The sequence below is a fragment of the Elephantulus edwardii genome, unplaced genomic scaffold (assembly GCF_000299155.1).
Source record: "Elephantulus edwardii isolate Elephantulus edwardi_28Jun2011 unplaced genomic scaffold, EleEdw1.0 scaffold00091, whole genome shotgun sequence".
In the NCBI taxonomy this organism is placed as follows: Eukaryota; Metazoa; Chordata; class Mammalia; order Macroscelidea; family Macroscelididae; genus Elephantulus; species Elephantulus edwardii.
The window spans coordinates 10,214,445-10,229,583 of record NW_006399841.1 but is presented as its reverse complement, the minus strand read 5'-3'; the positions used below and the strand labels follow the sequence as shown (position 1 = coordinate 10,229,583).

Sequence of the window (15,139 nt, the reverse complement as noted above, 5' to 3'; positions counted from 1 at the left end):
CGAAGCTCCTCTCATTGTGATTTTGTTCAGCATTGTACATCCAGCCAGCACCAGCCTGAATATAGAATCACTCCTTAAAAACGTGTCAGACCCGTCAGCAAAAGAATGAGCAGTTGAAGGTTAGAGGCTTGAGCACTGTGCAGGGTTCCTGGGGAAGGCCCAGGCTGTTAGACGTTATTCCTAATCCACAGAAGAAAAAGACAGGAGTCCTTTAAAAAGACAGGAAATCACTTTAGTCTTTCAATACTACCTCGTATCCCAGCCACAGCTTCATGCGGACCCTTCTGTCATTTAGGGAACTGTACATGTTTGAGAAGACCTCTTTAGAGAGGTGGTTACAGGTAAGGCAGTTAATGATTAGTGTTGTAGGGGAAAAAAAAGTCAAAGATCCCAAGATTCATTGAGATGTTTATTTTCATAATGGCATCAGGTCCTTTGCAACCCAACTTCTTGTTTGCTTTGCTTTTACTGTTAAACCACAGGTTAGTATTTATAGCATTTTCATCACCAGTCCCACTGGGACCATTTTTATAGAAATTCTGCCAATACGGTTTGTCAATTACATGATGAATTCGTTGACTATACTAATTCATGTGAAAGATACTCAATTTTGGAATAAAAATTAGGTTTCCTTTAAATGAGACTTAAAAAAAAAAAAAGAGGATAGACAAGAGATAAAGAACAAAAACCAATAGTAAAGCATTATTTAGATTACGTTACGATCTGGGGGTACAAATCCACTTCAGTGAGGGGATTCCATTTAAACAGGATCAACTCTAGCTTTCTTTTTCTTGGCATTGCTTGGTCTTTTAACAGAACTTTGTATTGTTTGGAGATAGGCAGGAAATTCCATACCCTTAATAATGCCTCGCCCTTTATTTGTTCTTCTGAAGTCCATCAGTATTCAGGATACATATTTTTCAAAATTCGCTTTCTTTGCCCGACTTCTCTGTAAGAGTCAAAGACTAGATGAGTTTCTGTTTCAAGGCTTTCTGGTGAGGGTCCAGGGACACAAAAAGATGGAGTCATTTACCCAAGTCACAAGTCTGGTGTGGTTGGACTAGGAAACCTCTCTGTGTCTTGGATGAGGGAGTTCTGGAGGCCTGATGGTAAGGAGTTACCCTGTCAACCCGAAGGCACTTGGTTCGAATCCACCAGGTGCTCCGAGGGAGAAAGATGGGCAGCCTCCTCACACACAATGTACAGCTTCTAGAAGCCTGCTGGAGGGTCGGCCCTGAGTCCTAGAGGGTCGGCTCTGAGTCCGAGAGGGTCAGCTCTGAGTCCAGCAGGGTCGGCCTTGAGTCCTGGAGGGTCGGCACCGAATCTTGGAGGGTCAGCCCTGAGTCCTGGAGGGTCAGCTCTGGGTCCTGGAGGGTCAGCTCCGGGTCCTGCAGGGTCGACCGGGTCCTGGAGGGTCAGCCCTGAGTCGGCTCTGACAAGATGGAAATGAGACAGACAGGGTGTATCTCTTGCCCCAGAGCCCCAATGACACTCACGGTCATCCCAGGTCACCAAGCCTTTGTCACCTTATCAGTGGCTGGGTCATAGTGAGTTCCCAGGTATCTCTTGAGTAAGCAATAAAAAGAAACACCTAACATTCGCTGGGCATTCACTATGTATAGGATTATGCACCCAAATTTTTGACAGCAATCCTAGGAGGTAGGACCTGCTGTTATCTCGTTTTATAGATAAGAAAACTGAGGCATCAAATACAACCAGAAATGTACAATCTGAAGAGGATAAAACTGATGCATGGGACCTTCTAAAGATTAAATCCATGTGTGCATCAAAAACTTTTCCCAACAGAGTGAAAAGAAAACCTACAGACTGGGAACAAGCATTTGGTAATGCCATCTCAGACAAGAGTATTATAATAAAAGTTTACAGAATACTCCTGGGCCTCCATAAGAAGAAGACTGATAATCCAATTACAAAATGGGCAAAAGACATGGAAAGAATTTTCACAGAGGAAGATAATCAAATGGCAAACAGACACATGAAGAAATGTTTCAAATAAATGGCAATAAGAGAGATGCAAATAAAAACCACAGTGAGGTACCATCTCACTCCAGTAAGAGTGGCAAAGTTTAACAGGGCAGCAAGAAATAAAAGTTGGAGAAGATGTGGCGAGAAAGGAACGCTTATACATCATCGGTGGGATTGAAAAATGGTACAGCCTTTCTGGAAGGCATTTTGGCGTTTCCTCAAAAAAAGCTGAACATAGAAATTCCATATGACCCAGCTATTCCACTACTTGGAATATACCCTGAGAAAATGAGAACTGAGGCACAAATGTAGATTTGCATCATTATTCACCATCGCAAGAACATAGAAACAACCCAAATGTCCGACCACAAATGAGTGGATTGAGAAATTATGGTACATTTATACAGTGGAATACTGGAGTAATGATTTTGTAAATTATTACCTAACTTGGGAGGGACTAGAGAGCATTATACTGAGTGAACTAACTCAGTCCTGCAAGGATAAATATTGTATAAAGCCATTACTATAGAATGAGTATAAGGATCCAAGAGGGATGGGAGAGGGTGGAAGCAGAGGGATGAGGATGTGGGGGGGTGGGGGGGGGAATTAATCATGGGGTTGTACAATTTGATGGGTGGAGGGGTGAGGGAAACTGAAAGAATCTGTTCTCTAAAACAATATATTCGAATTTTGTAAATAAACTAGTGTAAAATTTTAAAAAGGAATAAAAGAAGAAAAGCAAACAAAAAATAATAATAATATTGCCACACAGCAGAGGAAATAAAAAGAAAACTGAAGCATGAGAAAGTTGGTAACTTATGCAAGATGATGGCTGACAGACCCTGCCCTTAGACCCTCGAGCAGAGGCGCCCACCCTTGGATCTGCCTCAGATGCAGAACTTCCTTTGCTCTTGTATGTCTTCAGGATGGTGTTCACATCCTTTTTTTTTTTTTCACATCTTCTCTTGATGTTGAAACTTAAATGACTACATTGGCAAATAATACAAATCATCATTAAGTATATTTTTTTAAAAAACTGTTTAGAACATTATGTAGCAGTTCTGTTGAAGGATGTCTCTGCATGTTCTTTTTTCTGGCTGTGTGAGGATAGAAATGTTATTCTAACTAACACTGTAGTCTGTAAGGAAAACCACTAACAGATTTAACTTTATACAGGATGTTTACAAGGCTAGTAGGCAGTTTACGCCACCCATCAGATAATGGTTTTCATGAATCCCAGCCATGCCTTTCGCCTTCACTTTAGTAAGAGATGATGTCGGTGTGACGTGTTAAATGCCTTATAATGGAAGTGCAACAAGACGCACCCACCTTCTCTGTTCTGGACCGAGCATGTACCTCCTGATTTAAGGTGAAACCTGCTGACTAAAATGGAGTGTCTGTAGGTACACAGAGTGCCCTGGCCTTCAGCTCAGTGTAGGACATGCTGTAGCAATGCTGCCTGTTGTGTGGATGCGGTGAGGAGACATTTGTACAGTGCTTAACACAGCTGCTAGTACCCACCCAGCCCTGCACAGGGTGGGCTCTGTAGGTGTGGTGAGGAGACACGTGTACAGTGCATAGCTCTGCGGCTGGTACCCACCCAGCCCTGCACAAGGTGGGCTCTGTGGGTGTGGTGAGGAGACACGTGTACAGTGCATAGCTCTGTGGCTGGTACCCACCCAACCCTGCACAAGAACTCAGGAAACCTGATGAGACTCCCATCTCTGGGTTAGATAGTAAGGAGGACAGTGAAACACAGAGATGTCCTTATGTAAGTTCTCAGACTCTAGCCTGGAAGGCACAGAGACGATGTCCACTTGAAGTCCTATTTGTGTGATAATGTGGAATCTGAGCCCTAAGACCTGCCAGCGCTCCACGAATCCAGAGCTCAAGTGCAGGTGTGCAGAGACCAGCCCCCCCGGTCTTGATGGCAGTGGAGTGGTGCTTGCCAGCCCTGCCAGCCCTTGGTCCAGTGAGGGAGGGGATGCTCGCCTTGCTGAGAAGGGTGGAGGGGCACAGGCAGGAGGGCGATTGGCTGGAGAAATGTCTCTTTTTCAGATGGTCCTTTCCTAGGGTGTGTGAGCTGTTTCTTTAAATTATCACCTTTCACTCTTTAAGATGATATTTTTAAGGCGACGAGAATGCATGTAAATGTTAGGGGTGCACAGTGTTCTATAAAATGATTCGTGCATAGTGAAGTCAATGGACGTTAGACTGCATCACTCAAAAATAAGTCCTCAGGGCGGTCACATAAAGACACTAAGAGAGACGTTGACTAAGGCAGGATTGTTACCTCAGAAGAGATAGATAGATACATACATAGATAGAAAGATACAAAGATAGATAGATAGATAGATAGATAGATAGATACATACATACATAGATATAGATAGAAAACATCAATAAAATACAGATGGATTAACAGTTTTAAAAAAACTTAAGTGCATGTATATTCATTTTAGCATCTCCTTCATTATTCAGAGGCTGGTAGCCAGATATAGTCTCAACTCAGGACGAAAGGATTTCTTGTAAAGGGTGAGATATTTGAGATAGATAAAAGGGAGATGGTGCTAACAAGAAAATCGCCTCAGTATAAGTTCATCCACGGTCAGGGAGGAACTTCTGGTTATAGAAATACCAGACCCACAGAAGTGACAGCAAGAACTCATTTTAAAATGCCCCCAGTCAGACTCTGTGGGAGTCCCTATTAGGAAGTAAATGTACCCAAAAAGGATTTAGGCTTTTACCACAGAGAAACGAAGATGTGCATGGCAGGAGTCTATCTGTATCAGCTCCGCTTCGGAGTGGGAGCACTTCCTACAGAAACACATTGATGTGAACATCACGCTCCTTGTCCGCCGTAACTAACACCTGCTCTGTGGAGAACTTGCCTGTCCTTCATTGAGCCCTGGAGCAGGTGATACATTTCAAATAAAGACAGACAGACATGGGTTTCCTGAAAGGGGGAGGGAGGGATGGATCTTTTTTTTAAAAAAAAAAATCCAACCTACATCGGGCCTTAAAACCTTTTCCTTTCAGGCTGTGGTTTATTAGCATGTATTGCTTCCAGTGGATTCTGGGTTTTAATTAGTTGGAAAACATAGGTGTGATATTTTACAAGATGAAATCACTGCCCCTGTATTTAATTAAATGAACCCTATAAAAAGTTGGGTTTTAGTCAGGGGCATGATTTATAGTAGGCTGGGTTTAAAATTGGATTAGCGCTTTTATACGGCGGTCGTTTGCACATTTAATAGACAGAGGTGATGGGGGTACGCTGATCCTCCGAAACCAAATGTCTTCACATAAATAGATACTTACTTTCTCATTCCCAGAGAGTACTTGCTGGCTTTCCCGAGTATGACATTTGAAAATATCCTGCACTGCTTCATGTTGGAGAACGCTGGTGGCCTCGTGGGGAAAACAAAACAAAAATCTGTGCGGCAATCCCAAAGGCTCATGGTTTGAATCCACCAGCTGCTTCGCGGGAGAAGGATGGGCGTCTCTTCTCATGCAATTGACTGCCTCTGAAAACCCGCCTGAGGGTCAGCTATGGGTTGGTTCTGACACAGTGGCATTCAACAATAACTTCACTTGAAGTCATAGGAACTTGGAAAGCTCTTGCAGCTGGGTTTTTGGAAGATGACTGGAACGACAATAGCTTCACCTGTGTTATCTCTGGAGGTGGTGGTACCATCATGACCCGTGCAGAGGGGGTGGGCCTGCGTGATCCCTGGGTTTTCGCTGGCTGGCTCTCGGCACTGCACCTTATGGCTGTTGTTCCTAGTCTGTCATGGTCTGAGAGCTCTTCTGGACCCTGCCCGGCATCATGCATGTCACCAGGGACAGACAGGTGGTGGCTGTGAGGTGTGTGAAGAGCTCATATTTGAACCCATACCTTTGGCATTGGAAGGTGAGCAACCCACTACTGCCTCCTAATTTCCTGGTGCATGGCAAAGAGTAAATAATCCTGAGCTAAAGACCCAGCTAGTGTGTCAGCGCCCATGGTCTCATGGAAGCTGGCCACATTGTCCAAGTCAAACCTGTGACACCCTCTCCTGGTATAATACAGCACAGATCACATACCCTCGGTGTTTGCTAAGTTTTGTTGGCGTCATGTGCACTCAAGGGGACTGTGACTCTTAGGGACCTTCTGAACGACAGGTCTGAATCTTGCCCTATCCTGAGCCAAACTCACCTTCTCCAGCACACCCATGGCCTCCTTATTCTCCTAAGACAGTCCTTCAGTGACATCCCATCAGACAAGAGTCAGTAGTGACTTACTCAATGAATGAATGAATGAATGACTAAAAGACAGACAGATGAGTTCCCTCATGAAATCCCACCATCTTTGTATTAGTTCTCAGGACCTTGGAAAAGACAGGTACATACATTTTTACAAAGACAAACAGTAGTGTTGGTTTTGTTTTTAAGTACTGTCGAGTTGTAGATGATTCATAGCAACCCTACGAATGAAAGACCTGAACACTTATATAACTTTGGTTGTCTCTCCATATTCATAGAATTTCCAGAGCAAAGTCATTTCGGAAGTGGATGCCACTTCTGCTTCCAAGCCTGTTTTATTCGGGGAGCTCCACCAAACACTGTCCACCATGAGGAACCATTATTGCATTTGGCACATCAGTGTCACAGAGTTTAGCATCACAGCAACCACAAGTTACCTCTGTGCAGCAAATAGACAGACCAGTGCTATACCACTTAGAAGAATGTTTGACAAAAAACAATTTAAACCAGGCCCGAGGGCCGCAGGTTAAAATCACCTACCTTTGTTTGGCTTGGTAGCATCACTTTCAGTCCACTAGGCCAACAGAGCTCTCTCTATGATGTCCTTGTGTTAGATGAGTAAAAAAACCCTGATGTCATTGACTCAACCTAGACTTACTCTAAACAGGCATCAGCGGGCCTAGAAGAAATCATTTCACTCCCACAATTCAGTCATCTGTCTCATCGCAGGCAGCCTCACGCTAAAGGACCTCCTTCTGGTCCCTTAGTGTCATGTCATATTTGCACCATGATGTTTGCCTGTGAGAGACTAACTGATTGGATTTTCACCCTAATTGCACCTCAGTCCCAGGGGACCAGCCAGAGCCTTAGGTGAATAACTTACACATTTAATTTATAATAAAGATGAAGTTTGCAATCAGCATTTCTTGTTCCAAAACATTCCATTTACTTGGTTTTAGAGCTGCATAAACTGTTTTAAAAGCAATCTGCTCAATTGGGCGAGTTAATGATATTTAATTTGACCGGGCCACAACGTCACTGGATGAGCATCTCGCTGGTAATTGCAGCCATCATCGCTGCTCTGTGTAATGTGGATGTGATGCTAATCTCGAGAATAAAGGTTGTCGTTGTGCTTGGGTGATCGCGTGCACCCGAGTCATCACCTCACTAAGTCTCTCAGTGATGTGATTCCAAGATGACAATGTAATAAGTGTTATGTGCACAAGGTAATTCAAAACAAATTTGCCTGCAAAGAAAAAATGGATTGTGTTGGATGGTAAACTCCTGCCTGGTCTCTCTTAGGAGAATGTAATGATCCTCAAACTACCTTGTCAAAAAGCTTGTGTGGCAGGGGTCAAGTCCTGTGAAATTTATCTGGTGCACCTGCCCAGAGAATCTGAACTTGAAGGCTGAAATTATTAATGCATATCTTGGTAGCCTAGGAAGATGGGACAGGCAGAAAGTCTCCTGAGAAATTAAGCAGTCTTTTCATACAAAAATTTCTCAAAAGGTTCCCATTACTAGCTTTGATTTTGCTACTTCAAAGTAAGGATTGTTTTTCTCCTGGGAAGATGGAACTGCTCTAGTAAGGATCCTCATTAACGTTGGTGTTTTAGTAAATGTCTGTTATTTGTACGTTAAGCCACGAGTTGCCTTGAGTCAGCTGTGACTTAGGCTGGCCTCCATGTGTGAAAGCAGAACTTGTGCTGCTTTGGGCTCTACTGAGGATGAACTTGAACCTCCAATCTGCGTTAACAACTCAGCAAGTCAAGTGTTTGCACCATGTGGGCCTCCATCTGCATGGTGGGTACCGCAAACGGACAGCGTGATTACACTGTTACGTGTGGCCAAGAAGGATCCCACTCTGAGTATATCTTATTCTCACGATTATTAATCCAACAGTTTCCCCTTACAACAAGAGTGAAAAAACTGCTATCTGATTCTTTCTCACCTTAGCAAGCAGTAACGAAGGCCAAGTGAGAGGTGAGAGTGGTGGCCATGATGGTGAAGGTTAGGAGGCAGTTTAGCTGACGTGGTGGGTTGGTAGTTGTGTAATGCTGTAACCATCCTCCATTTTCACATAAAGCCAATTTCATCTAACCACCTGCTCTTTGGAACCTGACTATGTCCAAGAATGGAGAGAGGGTGCATTTTTCTATTACACATGGGGAAAGTGAGACCCAGCATCATGCAGTTGCCCAAAGCTCAACAAGGCGCACAGGAGGGGTCAGGATTCCAGCCCTGTCTTGATGTCATAGTCCCGGGCTCTCAATGCCAAAGCTGTAAGAAAGGTGGTCCCCTGGCATGAGAAGATGCTGGCTTACATTGTGTTCGGTTTAAAGAGACAGAGCACGAAGCTACTAAAGGTGTTCCCATGGACACATCTGTCAGCAGTGCCTTTCCTGTGCTGTATCTCAGCTCTTAAGAATATCCTGAGTTGGACTTGCTGATGGTGTCATTTGTGGCAAGCTAAGCCACAGACCCAATAGCTGCATATCTGTGGTGGTTCGAATCTACCAGCAGCCCTGTGGGGAAAGATGAACGCTCTCCTCCTCGAAAGATTTACAGCCTTGGAAACACAAAGAGGCTGCTAGGAGTTGGGACCCACTCAGCCTCCGTGAGTTTGAGCTTTAACTTGGGTTCATATGGGAGATCCCCCAACCCTTACCTTTTGTAAGCGAGACACAGGTGAAGTGTCTGCCCCGGGCATCCTCTAAGCTTAGTCCAATTCAGGAGGGTCCTGCATCCTTGTTGTGGTTTATGGTGGTCAGCTGCTGTCCAGTCATGCCCACGGTGGCCTTGTATCCAACAGAAGAAAACGTCACCTGAGTCAGCCGTCTTCACAAGTGTTGCCCAGCTGGAGACCATTGTCACCACTGTGTCACCTTCCAGCCCTGCATCAGACAAGGTCGTTGGAATCCACCTGCTGCTCTGGGGGAGAGAGGTGGGCAGTCTCGTCTGGTGGCTTTACAGCCTCTGAAAACTCTCTGGAGAGTCAGCTATGTGTCAGTGGCAATCTACTGTTCATTCATTGTCCATTGGGCTTTCACCGACTAGTCTGACAGGTAGGGTGTCCTGCTGAAACCTGTCTGTCATGGTTGTCCCTGCTCCTGTTTGAAATACTGGGATCATGGCTTCCAACTTCACAGTGACATGCCAGCCACCACAGTACAAAAGACTGGCCGGGAGGTGGTCATCATTTCTAGGCACTGTTCAAACCTCTTGTCAGCCATTGGAGCTTCAGTTTATAAAAGCTCTCCAAAAAAGTTGCCATCACTTTTCTAGAAAAGTGCACTCCTAATCAGAGCAGCTTTTTTACAACAAAACAAAACTAACGCATTTACACAGATTGAAGAATGTCTGAAGGACCAAATGTGAACACATTCCTGTCTAAATTTATAACATTTTTCTACTGTTCTTGGCTGCTGGTATCGAAGAACCAAGTTACAATGGAATACATTAGAAGGATCGCACCATCAGCTTTCACAAAGAACACTCGGCGTCTCCACCTCAGAGAATGCACCTAATAGTCAAGGCTCTACAGCATGCAGATAACCCTAGGTTGAAAATCTCCAGCTTACCTACAACTGGAGCCAGGGACCCCCCCCAGAAAGCTGATGGTGAGAGAGTGGGGCTGAGAGGGTCTCACCTGATGGGCTCGCTCACCCATGATGCCCTCAGGGCCCAGATCCTCTCATCTCAGTGGTTGACTTGATCTGCTCATCTAGTTCCCTCATGGTCCCCAAAGGGCTGTCACCAGCCCAGACATCACATGAAGCCTTCTCTGAGTCAGAAAACGGCTACCCCCCCCCTCCTGCCTTAATTCAAGTGTCAAGAAACCAGCTCCCTCGAAGGCTCCCCTTCTGAGCCTGTCAGCCAAAATGACACTGTGAGCCTATGTTACTTTATGTTGGGGTCATAGCAGAAGGAATGCAGCCATTGCAGTGGGCCAGAACCAGTAAAAGTCCACAGCTCGAGCCTCCACTGCAGAGAGTGGTTTCTGGTCTGGACGGAAAGGAAACTAAGAAGTCTCAGAGACAGAGAGGAGAGGGTACACTGCCCAGGGAACGGACAGTCCCTGTTGCAGTATTTATGCAAAAAGTAGGGAATCACAGAATGAGTTTCTTTTTAGATGCAAACAGGACTCTCTCAGGATCCAGTTCCCTGGCCTCTCATCACTTAGCTCGAGTGTAGGCTATGACAAGGGCAGAAGGTTGTTAAAGAAAGTAAATTGATGTAAGACAAGCCAGTGCTTTCTGTCTTTTGGCTAAAGGTCTAACATTTTTATACATAGAGAACACAAACTTGGCGTATCTTACAGGACCCATTCAAAAGGCGTCCTGTCTGCTGAGTTCATTGTGGGTAAAATTAGCTTTGGAGCAGATGATCCTTAGTGAATTCCAAGAGGAGAAAACCAGTGTGACGAGCAGTTGGCATTGGCCACACCCACATCCCCTCAGGGGCCCGAGATGTTGCCATCCACTGTAAATGCCGGTATCCGCTGAGTCCTGGTGTCCTGCAGTGGATTCCTACTGTCAATGCTGGTATCCGCTGACTCCTGGTTTCTTCAACGGCCTGGAGTCCTCCCCAGCATGAACCGCTCTGTCCTCCAAGGTGCTTCCCCCACCCTATTCCCACCTCTCTGTTCCCACCTCAAACCCCTGCCCCTTCTGGGCTTTGAGCAGAGGAAGCATCAGGACTGTCAGCTGGTTCGGAAGCCGGGCCTCTTATTCTTCTCCCAGTGGAGGAGTGGAACGTGGTAGTGTTGAACTCTGGCGCCCCAGCGCCCAGGCTGGAGGGTCTGGTTTGGAGGCTCCAACAGTCCCTTGTTTATGGAGCACTTGAGCCAACTTGGGGCCCAGTGTTCTTTTTCTGCCTGGCTCGCTAATGATGTGAGTCAGTTACTTCAGTGGATTGAATCCAAGTCATGAATAATCTCTGCTGGCATGATGCGTTTGGACTTCATTACGGAGAGAGGGGGGCAGCCCACATCTGTCCCTCACCCCGGCTGATGTTTACAGGGCACATACAGGGCACTGAGGATGAAGAGCCGCTGCCCCGAAGGCCAGAGTGAAGACGGTCAGGGAGCTGTGAAGACGGCTGCAGATCAGTGTTCTCGCTCTTAGACAAAGAGAACTCGGGTTCCATCTCAGAAGATGGATCCAGTCAGTGGTCACAGCTCCTCTAAGTACCCAGTTCTCGGTTCCAGGTGGCTGACTTACCCACAGCCCCGAACCAAACCCCATGAAGGCTGGTATAGTAGCATTTAAGGCACATGCAAATGGGGCACAATGACTAGTGAGTGCCACTGTGTTAAAGATGTTTTTCTGTATCGACTCTGGGCACCAGGCATTCCTGTTGTGTTTTTATTTATAGAAGGCTTTAAGATCACACAATCCCTCCTTGTCTGCAGGATGTAAGTTTCCCAACCACAGCGGATGTCCTGAAATGTGTATTTTTACCAAGTTTTTTCCCCTATATGTCATAAATTGAAATATCATAGCTATGTAATTAGGCACAGCAAGACAGTAACACAATAACTGATAAGAAACAAAACAAACCTCCACAAAACCCAGTTACTTGACTCCAAGCGTTGCGATACAGCCACGTTCAGTCTGATGACTGAGATGGCTCTTCATTGGCTAAAGGAGCCTGTAGCATATGCCGAGTGGGGGCACGAGACACGTGGATGACTCACGTCCTGGAGGATGCAAGATCATCGTCCTATTAAGAACAGCATGCACAGGAAAACTAAAGAATGCTTCATTGCTAGAGTTTCCCAGGTACTATTTTTTGTTGACTGAGGTGTAACGGAAAGCTACAGCTCAGCAAAGAAGATTAGAAGTGTATCTATATTTCCACATACTAATACTCTAATGCTGGGATAGAAGTGTATCTATACCTCTATATACTAATACTGTAGTGCTGGGATAGAAGTGTATCTATACCTCTATATACTAATACTCTAATGTTGGACAAGCGCATACTGTATCTCTACCTCCATATACTAAAGCTGGATGAGAGCATAGTGTATACTGTATCTATCCGACCACACACTAGTACACTAATACTATACTAAAGTGTACTGTATCTATGCCTCCAAATACCAGTGCTGGATGAGAGCCTACTGTATACCACCACACCCTAATACACAAAGGCTGTCCTAGAGTGTACTATATATACATCAGTATACACCAATACACTAATACTACACTGGAGTGTACTGTGTACTGAGAGATGACACTAGCTCCTAACGGTGCCCGCGTAAGTACAAAAGACTTTCATGTCTTTAGACAGATGGAGGATGGAGCCCCTGCATGTCCGGGATCCTACTGCCGTCACATTGGGTCTCACTCGAAAGGACCGTCCACACGTTTCTGAGACTGTGAATCTTTATGGAAAAAAGACTGCCCATCTCACTTCTGATGAGAAGTTGGTGGATTTGAACCACTGATTGTTAAGTGTGTGAGGAGTCCTGGTGGTGTAGTGTGTAATGTGTTGGACAGCTAGGGGGAAAATAGGTGTGTACCAGACTGAAGAAGGCTGAGGTGCAGTGTTTATATAACTTGCATATTGAATATACAATCTCCATATTGAAAGGTTTGCTTATTAATAATACAGTAATAGACTTTAGATTTGCTTATTAATAATATAAGAGACTTTAGATTCAGCAATGCCTGTGTTAAGTGAATTAACTAGGTCGCTGTTGTTTTCCAGAGATGTGAGAAGCTGAGAAGTTTCCCCAGCACACTGTGAAATGGGATCTTTATACCACTATTTCATATTTTATTTTAAACACCTGCGCAATAATAAATGCTTGCAGAGCTTGTCATAGGATCATAAAACCTTATCAAACTGTCTGAACATCATATCATATCCCTTTAGTTTATGGTGGTGGAGGGAGGTTAAGTTGAATAGTTGGACTTCCATGTGGCTTAGAATGACTTCATTTCCTGGAAATAAGATTCTAGCGTCCCTTTTATCTCTGTGCTTCTTCAGGCTGGTCTAAAAATATCGTCCCAACCGTTTGGATTGTGCCATTTGGAAAGAATGTTGGAAGCAGATTTCAGAGTACTGACCTGCCAGTCAGTAGCCAGGTGACCCTGAGTGGTGGGTGTAAAGCTGGAGGCAGGGGGGTCCTGCCAGCCTCACAGGGCGGTGATGGGCAGCTGTTAAGAGCCTGCTCGTTTCAGTCACTCAGTTGTGTTGCCATCCAGTCTGTGTCCGTTTCCATCGCACTGTGTGAAGGTTGGAGCTGTCTCGGGGGTTTCTGTTGTGATCCGGTCCATTTAGTAGAAGCAGGAGTGGCATCCACTTCCTAAACAACATGCCTCCGGAAACTCTATGAACTCTGATAAGTGTCGATAGTTGTAGAGGGGCTTCAGGCCTTTTTTTTCATAGGGTCGCTATGAGTCGTGTTCGACTTGCAGGCAATCAACAACAACAACAACCTGCCTTTTCCCTGGAGAAGGTGCAACCAGGATGCTCCTTAGAGGCAAGGCTGCTGCAATTCCCTTTCATATATTTTGGGCATCTTATCGGGAGCCACTTGGAAAAGACATCATTCTGGGAAAGAGAGGGCCAACAAAATCGAGGAAACCCTCCACGAGACAGACAGCACAGTGTCTAAAACAGTCAGAGACTGTGAGGGTGGCATCGGGTAGGACAGGGTTCGGGTCTGTTGCTCATGGGGTTGAGGTGAGTCGTGGTGCACTCGGGGGAACCTAGCAACAACTGGTCTTCGTCCTGTGGAGCAGGTGGTTCGTGTCAAACCACCGACCTTCCCCCCTTTGATCTAACAGCTGGATGCCTAACCGTTGCACCACCAAAGCTTCCAAAGTCCCTCAGTAGAGAATTTTTTAAAAAGGCCAGGCAGTTGCCCTCATGCTGCTTCCGTCTTACTGATGGGACTCCGTGAGTGTCAGCACAAAACTGTGCTGCTGAGAGCTTTCGATGGCTGGTGTGTTTGGAGACAGACTCCTGGGCTTTCTTCCCGGAAGGCCCTCCATGCCTTTAGCTGCTGGCACCTTCAGACTCCTTCCTGGTGCCCTCCCTGCTCCTAGCTGCTGGCACCGCCAGACTCCTGGTGGACGTTAGGTGCTCAGTGAAGAAGCTGGGCTTGGAGGACGTGATGGGACTGAGTCCATGTTCACAGTGCTACTGTTTCCCTGCCATCAACCATCTTGAGTTCCTCTTTGTGAGACCTGCCCTATCTGGGGATGGTCTGTACTGCCACTTACGTATGATTTGAAATAGTTGAGGAGAGGGGGAGGTTTGGTTAGGTTTTTTTTAAGTATGTGAAATAATTTTGCAAGAAGACTTCGTATCCCTCCCACAAAGGAAAAATTAGAATCACCTGTCACAAACGAGGAAAATACACATCATTAAAACATGACAATCTAATTAATTTCTAGTTAGCTATTATTGCCTGATAAAGGCTTGGAGCCCCGGGCTGGCCTTGCCTTTAACAGGCAAGATTAGTAAGTGATGGAATTGTGTTCAAGGCAGGCTGAGGGGGAGCCTGGCCTTCCTGCTGTGAGATTTATTATATCATGTCAGAGCTGAACCCTCCAGACCCTCCCCTCTCCTCACCAGGGGCGCAGTCACAGTCCCTGAAAGCCTCACTAATGCTGTAGACTTGGAGACTGGGGGCTCTTCCTCTTACACACTAAGCCAAGAACCCAGAACCAAGCCAGGCTGTCGAGTTGGTTACGACTCACAGTGAGCCCGTGGTCACAGCGCCGAGCACAGGGTTTTCTTGGCTGTCAGGCTAACAGAGACGGGTCTCCCACAGCCCTGCTCGGGCCTTTCAGACTGCCAGCCTTTGTTGGTACTTGTTGAATGCAAACCGTTTGCACAACCTCGAGACTTTATGGAGTTCTTGCAGCGCCTTCGGTTGTTGTGTGCC

General features: G+C 45.7%; 1 protein-coding gene across 2 annotated transcripts in view; it reads left to right on the top strand.

The window, feature by feature from the left end:
* The window catches only part of PDZRN3 (PDZ domain containing ring finger 3), a 273,094-nt gene that overhangs the window by 229,531 nt on the left and 28,424 nt on the right, over window positions 1-15,139 (top strand). The window lies entirely within an intron of this gene.